Source organism: Teleopsis dalmanni, chromosome 1 (assembly GCF_002237135.1).
Source record: "Teleopsis dalmanni isolate 2A chromosome 1, ASM223713v2, whole genome shotgun sequence".
Lineage (NCBI taxonomy): Eukaryota > Metazoa > Arthropoda > Insecta > Diptera > Diopsidae > Teleopsis > Teleopsis dalmanni.
This window is the reverse complement of record NC_051846.1, coordinates 77386242-77396639: the sequence shown is the minus strand read 5'-3', so window position 1 is coordinate 77396639 and position 10398 is coordinate 77386242.

Here is a 10398-nt window from a genome sequence, read left to right as displayed (position 1 = left end):
TGCTTCTTATTTTAGGCACACTAAACGTGCCCATGTTTGAACGACCCAATTGGTTGTGCTACGAACACAGTAATCAACGGCAAAAAACTTAGACCAGAACCAATCCAAGCCACAAACATGGCAGAGTCAGTCAGGCAGCATCAGTTTTCATTCTGTTGCTGCAGTACAACTGCACTCTTTGCAGCAACCAACAAGGCTCCTTTCGGGCCTGTTTGGTTGGGCTTAGCAATTACTGTTGCTGAAAATCAAAAAACGAATTGTTCTGAACGTATCTGCAATATCAACTTAAGATTATTCGCTACATTTGTACGGTTTTTTCATCAAATCATAATAGATAAATTTTATTTAAATAAGATGTTATTAAAATACACTTCAAACTAATACTTATCCTACTTCTAATTTTAAATAGGCTTTTTTCAACTTGATTTCTAAGTTTTATATTCTCCAACATTTTTTACGTATCATTCACATTCAACACATCCGATTTAATGAGATAGATTAATAACACCAACAAAAAAATTGTGTTTTATAATAGTTTATGTTTTAGTTTTAAAAATTGTTGCAAATTAATATATTTTAATTATGTTTTAACAACAATAAGAAGATACAACATCGTTAATAATGTTATATAATGCTTCTTTATGTGATCTATATGTATAGTGGTTGGTACTAAAGTTGTAATCTGCATCTGATACTGGTCGTCAAAATTTAATATCTTTGAAATTAAATGAATTTATATAACAGTACTGTTAAAAAGATATTAGCTTAAGATCTATTAGTTAAGATCTTTACTTACCTGAAATATTTTGAACATAGGTATTTTTTTAATCCAATTATTATTATTAAATATTAGGCAATAAATGCACCTCGACATAAAGGATCTATTGTACGCCTAAAAGTCAAACTAAAACCATTTTATACTATTTACAAATCTCGGAAATGCTGTGGGATTAATTTTACCTATTTGATTTGCAGTTGCATAGAACATGATTAGATGTTATCTTCTCCTCACGACAGAGTCGACAGGAATCACTTTCCACCGCATCTCAATTCATCTTGTGGTAATTGAGTCCATAGTGTCCTGTAAGAAGTTCTGTGTGGATTTTAATATGGTTACTGCTAAGGTTTAAAATAACGTCAACTTTGATGTGTTCAGGATCAATGAATCTTCTTGACTGCCGCATGCCTGCTTGGGCTCTCCAGTGTTCAAGTAGATTTTAATTCTCCCGTTCACATAATAAGCTATTTGTGAAGCTACATCTTACCCCACAGAAGGACTCTGAACCAATGAAAGGAGTACATGCACCCTTCTTTGTTTTAATCTAACGAAATTATATTTAATATGAAGCATCTTATATTTTTTAATCAATTTCTTATTTTTATAATGAAACATTGGAACCTTCGTCTGTAAAATTTATATACTAAGAGCCAACATTTTTTTATTCTGAAGTTTTTTTATATTGGCACTTCTTCAAATCCTTAGTCTCTGAAATACGTTTCACCTTTAGCATAGCATCAAATGAAATTATAATTGCAACAGTTTTATCACAGTTTTTGTTGTATTAGTTTATTGATATAGTTTTACTTTACTTATCAGTCATTATTATAAAAACTCGCCTTTACCAAAAATCTGTGGCTAAACGTTCTTCAGTGATATGATGATATGATATAATGATATGAGAAATACGACATCCGAATAGCCTAATTTTAGTACAATTCAGCATTGAGTATAAGTCAGTAAAAGGTAATTCCATTATCCCTTTTTATTTATACAAAATAAGTTGTCCAAAATTAGTTATTGGCTAAAATAAACTAAAATAAACCAATATTTTTATCACTTAATCGATTTTGCTACTATTAGGTGTTACAACGACATCTAATAACATAATGCTCTTATACTTTTAATTCTGAGCACTAAAATTATGGTGCATCAAGATAGTTTGCAGAAACACATCTGAAGATTATTATAACTGGTAAGACGTAAATTGACAGAACGGCATAATAATTAATAATTAATATTTATTATTTTTTACACAGTAATGCATATAAATGTAAAAAGGACTTAATACTTATTTTCACCATTTAGCAAAAGTGATAACAGTTGACATCAAACACCAATTGTTGGCGATCAATCAATCACAGTTGTTCCGAAATTTCAATACCTCTTCTCAATTTTATATTAAGAAGTATGTATAAACGTTAACATAGCTCATAGAATATAGAATAAAGTAACTTAACTGAATGTTTTGTAAATTATGACTAATAATCTCAAGGGAAAAATTTATAAAGCTCCTTTGTTTTCTGCCATAACGTAAGAACGTTGGGTTGTTTTGTTTAAAAATATCAAGTCACGATGTTGCCGAAATGAAAATGCTGTGCTTATCTGTATAATTTTTTCTTTGTACTGGAGTTATGAAACTCTTCTGGAGCTTTATAACTGTCACGGCTTCATAACTATATCATAGTTACAAGACCATGCTCTCGGTATATTATTCAACACCTGGACAACAGTGGTGGCTAGCCACTGGAAATAAGCACCGCAGATATACTTAGCCCTATGACTTTCTAAAAATGATGGTTCATCCTATCCACATAAAAATACGAATGCACAAAATCATACAAGTCAGAAGTACGATAAAAGTTGAACATATGAGAAAAGAAAGACATATTAATCAAGTATAAACGGATGTCAGCAAGTATCGTAGATGAATGCAGTTTTCTGAGGCATAAAAAACAATGTAGACAAAACATAAAGAGTTTAACTAGCAAACTTAATGAGCAAGATTGTGAAAGACATAATGGAGCGACTGTTCTGGCGACATAAGACATATATAGCCAATGTCGCTTAAGAATATGGTAAAGAAACCCAATTAAATTATTACTATATTTTTAAATAATAAGATTTTTAATTGTAATTTGAAACACAGCTATATTTAGCGTTATTATATTACCTTTATTAAGTTCACGAAACTGCTTCTTAGTAGTCTACACTGCCAGATAAAATCATTCAGCAAAGTTGGGCGAACGGTTTCCTTGCTTGTTGATTTACTGATATGATAAAATATTTAAAATCCTAAAGCTGAAAGTATCTTTGCATGTTAACCTAGCTGGCTGCGGTTACGTACTCCTTCGTGTTGATTATAAAGAAAATAACGCCAAATTAGTTTTGATTCTTGTGGTGCCACAAAAACTACGCTTAAAATTTCCGTTGCTTGTAACCTTTTTTCAAGCAGAGAATTTTATGTGTGTTGCAGATATGTGAAGTTATGTCTGCAGTCATGTCTCCTTATTATCTTCATGCTTTCTTCGTGATTCAACTATAATCATTTGCATAAGCGATGCATTTACTTCCTACTACTATCGAAATGTAATAGGATTATATATTATTATGTTTATTTGCTTAACTGCATATAAGCACATGCTTTGGAAACTTATATATGTATACTTCAAAAAAAAAATAGAAATGCTAAGGAGTACAAAGTCAACCAATAATTGAAAGGATTAAATGAGGTTTGTGCCAAGGAGAAAACCATAATTAATTGGATTTAGTGACTATTAAATCAATTAAGCTTTACGTGCTGTCCTACATTAATTTATTTGTGTAATATTGGTTTTAATTTTAAAAACATAATAAAATAATTAAATTTATATACTTTAATCAAAAAGTAATAAACTTGTTGAGATTATGTGAAATTGGTTATTTCGTTTGAAAGTTTAACCTTAAAGCACCAATTAAAAATCACTACTCTGATGCATGTTAGCATATAAGTACTTAAATATTAATGGCTAATAAAAATAAACTCAGTTAGGAGAGATTTTAAATCAAGTTATAGAGTTTAAAGATTTTCAAAAGTTTTTTATGAGACTTAAAAAAACGGTGAGTGGCACTAATAACTAATAAACTTATATTTACTTCTTATATTGTAAGTAATTCAAAGTAAAATCTAAGGTGTTATTCTGTTCGGTTTATTACTTTTAATTAATTCCTTTCTATTATAATCGTTAAAGTTAACACCTCCGTCTTTTAATTCACAATAGTTAATTCTTAAAATTTTCCTACTAACCTTATTATTAAATACGTGAGAACTTTCAAAGTTATATGTTGTTGTTATTTGATGACTTAATATTAAACGCTAGAAACTATTCTACGATCAACAGGAATTTGAAAATATCATAGAACAGCAAAATAAGTGTCTTTCAAAATATCGAAAAATGAGTGAAATATCGAAAAAGTTCTGGAAAGGAAAAGAGGTACCAATTGTGTGATTAGTAAATTTTTTTAACTGTTTAGAATTAGATGATTACGTATTTTTATTTGCGATTCGTTGTTGAATTAACACAAAACCGATCCCTTTTTGAAGCATATGGTATAAAAATTGGGATATATACAAAGACATTATAAGATAATCGACATGGTCGAACAAAAATAAAGTCTTGTTATTAATGGTACTTTCAATTAAGAAGGTAATAAAGTTTGGTTAATTGACAGCATGAATTATAAGTTGCCACAACGTGGTCAAATGATTGATTTGAATCTCTTCTACCAGCGAATGATTAAAAATATTCCCTATTACCAGAATCAAAATGATATGAACAAATTAATCGAGGTGTTGTATTTTAGATGTTTCTTTTTTTTCAGAATCTACAAAATCTTGTTACAGTGAAATTAATCTATATTGAAAACTTTGAACTTTAATAATTAAAAATTTAGATCAATTTCTTCATATGTAAATGTTTTGTTCCATGTTGTACTGATAAATTACCGATATCCAGATATACAAACAGATGAATGAACTGATTCGTCACCAAATTTGCAGACATCACAAAAGCTTTACCGATTATCTAATCGTAAGACCACATATATGTAGCGTATCCACCGCTTTTATTTACTTCAAAGCTTGAAAATATTATAGAAATTATTTTCTGTCTCTCTTTGTTCTTGATTTTATTTTTACTAACAATAGTCGGTGTAAGTATATTTATTAGAATGTTTTTAAATTTATAGAATCTAAAATTTCTTCAACTTTTTTAGGCCACATTTTAACAATATCCAAAAAAGGGAATTATATGGATATCGCCAATAAATTGTCAAAATGATCTCAATATATACATAATTTAAATTACAATTTTTATTGAAATTTTAAAATTTCTGAAATCTGTCTACCTAAATAAAATAATCCCAAATGATTATTTGGTTAATTAGAAATTCTTAAGTATTATGTTTTAAATTGTTTTTTGGTAGACTAAAATATTTGAGGTCATCAACTTAGATGAATTGACAGGAGATTCAATTGGTTTCTTTTTTTCAAATGAGAATTGACCTCTAACCGTGCTTAATGATCAACTTGTATCAACTGATGAATGTGATCCCAAAAAAGTGGAGACTATTCTATCAGCCGCAAAGGTCAAAGAGAGAAAATAATAACAGATAAATATTATGTGATGCTTTTAGACCGCTGAGAAGATTATTTTAATCATATTATGACATAGTAGGTTGTATCTATCTACCATATTCACGAAATTTGTATCTAAGATTGTTTTTTGATTTTCAAATTTGATTACTAAATGAAAAATTTAGATTACTAAATGAAAATTTCAATCGAATTCTGAAGTAAACTCTTTAGAGACCAGGTCATATTTTTCAGGGGATATAAATAAATTGGAATACCACTGCTACGAAAATACAGAACTAAAAGAAGACAATAACAAAAACTAAATTTAAAAGAAAAAATTTCAATTGCTTGATACATTTAGTACCAAGTTATCAAGCAGCCCTTGTATTAATATACCAAACTTTTTTAACTACGCCCTTTCGAATAAATGAACCAAGTTCAAAGACTTATCAATGCATCTTAAGTGAACTGAACTGTATTGAAAATTTTAAAACTGTTACTATTGTATAAACTTACCTGCAAGTATGTCCCTATTGTTTTAAAATTGTTGAATAGTTTTTGCTTTTCTAGAGTCTGCTAAAAAAAAAACCTGGTGACTTGCAAACTCTTGAACATCTGAGGCATAAAGTACGAAGACGTGCTTTGACAATAATTTTTTATCTATTCAAGTTTTTCTAAAGAGAATAAAATGAAATTGTCAATTTTATTCTAAATAAATGCAGAAAGAAATGCAGAAAGAAAAGCAGAAAGGTTATATCTTTAGAAAATTGTGATAATGTATATACTTAACCTTTGTTTCCAAAGTTTTAGTTTGTTCTATATATAACACTAGAAATCAATTTTATGTATAAATTATTTTAAATTACTCATTCGCTGTCATTACTTCATATAAAAAAACTACTGATTTAAATGAATTTTCTGGTAAGAGAATTTAAATGAATTGTTTAACAATTAACATTATTTAAATAAAAATGTTATTGAAAAATATAAAGAATATATCAAACTAGAATTTCTTTTTTTCAGCATTATCAAATTATAAACTGTATACTGCACTTCATACCTAAAGAAATGCTTGTTAACACATATAAGACGGTATATAAAAAGATATATATGAAGTTTATTTATTTAGAAATTGCTACATTGCAAGAAAGTTTAAACAATGGTCGATTAGTTGCAATAGTAATTTCTTTACCTTTCCTGTCATTGTGTTAGCAATACCTTCTGCTCAAAAAGTACTCGGATTTTGTAAAAAAAACACACAAATTTAAATTTTATCCCAATTTTATTTTATCTCCTTCAAAATATGCTCCTTCTGAAGCGATACACATATGCCAACGTTTAGCCCAATCTTCCATACACTTTTCGTAGGTCCGTGAAAGTACGGCTTTTAGTTCCTTCAGCGAATTCTCCTTTACCGATTCAATCGACTCAAAACGCTTACCACGAAGGGGCAATTTGGGTTTCGGGAACAGGAAAAAGTCGCACGGATCCAGATCTGGCGAATATGGTGCCTGAGCGATGATAGTGGTGCCGTGTTTGGTCAAAAAATCGCGTACAACAAGAATTTTCCATACTAAAAATCGCTAAATGCACTTGAGGTAATCTCACATTAACAGCTGCTGTAAACAAACTAATTGACAGATGGCGCCCAAATTTGTACTATATGTCAAGAAAGGATGTAGACCTTTTTTGAAAAAGGTCTTTTACTTAAGGAGTAGTTAACAAACAACAAAATCTTTTTGAGGAGAAGATATGTCGTCTGAAAACTAGAGAAATTGGCAATAACGCAAATATATCTAAAAGCAATCAAATATTATACTTATATATATTTATGTAATGTTTTGCAGATAAAACAATCGATTAAAAAGCAATTATTGTACTGTTTTATCTTCTACTTCTAAAATGCCTAAGCTTTCTAAACATTAATGGATATTATATAATATCCATTAATTAAAATTTAACTGTTGTTATTGATTTATAGTTGTAAATTTTAATTTTTCCTAAGTCTACATTTAATGCTTTGATAAATAATTAAAAAGTCTAAATTTATTCTGTTTTTCATTAAGCTAAGTATTTTACTAGACCTTGCTCACTAAAACCTATTATTTTTTGATATATCGAATTATTATAATCATATATCTTAGATAGTCCAATTCACAGTTGCATATATGTTATATTTTGTTTATGATATAGTACCTATAATTTTTGTTCTTCGCTAAAAAACTACCAGACTGAAATCTCCAAAATCGTTTGGACACGTTTTAAAAGCTTTCTTTCCATGTAATATTTGGCACCCTATAAAAATTTCCACAAGATTAATGTAATGTCGGTACAATTTTCACCATCTATTTCTCATTAATTTTGCTTTTTCTTTTGACTATTTATTATAAAACATTTACTAAACTAAAATGAAATATTGCAATAACATAGTACTAAACTCAATCAATTCAGTGGTATTGTTACATTACTGAAAATAGAATATTATACAACATTAAAAATGGGATATTGATACAACAACGTATTTTAGAAAACATCGAATAATGCCCGGAGAACTGGCAAGAGTTGTTAGCTTTTCCGCAAAAAGTGAAATTTGGCGTCTAAAAAAGTGTTCTCGATCGCTTGCAGTAAGCATTAAATACACAATATATACGACTAGGTGATCTTAATGTTAAGTTTGGATTTGTGCTAAATGTTGAAATGTTATCAAGCGGTATTATTTTTATAACGATCTTGAAAAAAAGGTGTTAAAATCTGATTGAGTTTTATGAAATAGATGGAGCGGAACTCTTTCTCGAAAAAATCGATTGCAGAATGTTTCTTCTTAATAGAAAAGAAATAAATGTAAAACTCTATTAGAACTTCTAAAGTTTATAATTTCATATGGAGAAGATGTGTTACCAAATTTAAGAATCGCACTTCAAATACATCTTACTGATGCAATATCAATTGCTATCTACGTACGTTCGTTTAGTACATTGAAATTAATGTTGACATATCTACGATTAACGATGGAACGAGATCCCTATAAGAAATGTAGGTTTCGTCTTTGGAAAACAAAACTTTTAATTATTTGTAAACTAGTGTTGTATGGTATGTCGGTTTATCTGTTATTTGTAAGTTCTATGGAAGTTAGAGCACAGATTTTCCGGTCCGTTGTTATAATGTAGCAGAGATTCCTGATGATGCTATTTGACTTTGTGCCCGAATCTTATGTAAAATTTATCTAAAATAAAAAATATTGACTCAAACCATTTCTATCGTATTACTGTTCTCGATTAAATGCATCGCTCATGGGGTGATAAGAAGCAGGCATTCCAACATTCTAGTGGACGTCATTACGCAAAAAACTTCCGAAGATATCAAAACCTCATTGTGTATCTCTGCGTTCTCTATGTAAAATGTTTTTAACCATATTATTTGTTTTTATTTGTTGTGGACTTCACAAAAGAAGAGCATTCTCGATTCCAACGAACATCATCCTTTAGTAAATGTAAAAATTGGTAGGTTTCAAGATATATTGTGCACAATTGCACTAATTTCATTCGTAGAAATTCGAATGAAATTGATCCACGAACCCTAACTAATAACAAGCACAAGTAATAGCATTCGTCATTTTTTGGGTAAGCTTAATGATGATTCATATGCGTTCTACACCAATAAGATTATAAAGTGTCGCGAAAAATGGCTGAGATCATAAACTTTGCTAAAACATAAACTTTATTAAAATTAATTTTTAATAACGAAAAGTTTTGTTCATAAATGTACTAAATAACGGCGAATACTTTTTATATCACCCAATTACATATTATTTAATTAATAAAAATAAATATATTTTTAATCATTTTTCCCTTTGCAAAATCAACATATTGGCACGTTAATTAAATGATTCTCAGTTAATTAAATTTCTTAAATAAATTCAGTTAACAACTTTTACATTACGTTCAGATCAAACAAATTATCGCACCCATACTCTCTACATCACTCATTTGCTAAACTTACTTAATTTCGTATATTACAAAAAAAAAAAAAAGTGGCACAGATAAACAATTTATTTTGATATAATAAAATCAACTTTTGTTTATTACATTTAAAGGAAATAACCTGTCTATTTTCGATTTGCTCAACTTAGTCATTAACGAAACAAAACACAAAATCTTAATTAAAAGTGAATCCGAAATTTGTGAGTTACTAGAAACTGGTGAAGTTTTTTGTTATCTGAAATCAACAACCATAAAAGTAAACACATCAAAAAGCATTTTCAATAACAACAACAATGTAATATACAACAAAAACAACCAAAAAGAAAACTTTCTACTTTTAGTTAACAATATGTTGTATTGAAGCCACTAACTTTAACTCCCTCCCTCACACCAACATAATTACAATCAACAACCGAAACTCAAACTTAAATTGAAGCGAGCCAAACCACTAAACAAAGCCCAATCGATTTCAAAGCGCAAACTTCACTGTAGGAAACTAAAATGAAGCCAACCTTTCTCCTTATCCCGCCGAAATAAGCTTAACCGAAACTATGCACTAAGCGCGTATACAATTGCAATCACAACGGCGACGCATACGACTTGTTCGAATTCGTATTCGCATTCGCATTCGCATTCGAATTCGTACGTCACGTAACTTAAGAAGTTTACAGAGGCAAAGGCAAGTAAAACAAAAATGCTTTCAAGTAAAAAAACAAACCGAAATGGAAAAACGCTACTTAGTTTTTGCTAACATTTTTGGCTGCAGGATACAATAAACATTAAGCAAAGCACACACAAATGCAATACCAACACACAAATGTACATACAGTTACCAAGTCACATAGTTTACATACAATCATCATTTAAACAGCAATAACAACAAAAATACAGTTAGAAAAGAACAGGTTACAAGCATTTTGATTTAACCGAAAAAAATGAGATTTGTTTAAAAACAGTGGCGTGCAGCAACGATAACATTAGTACTGTGTTGAGATGGAAACTATTTATAGTTTTAAATATATATG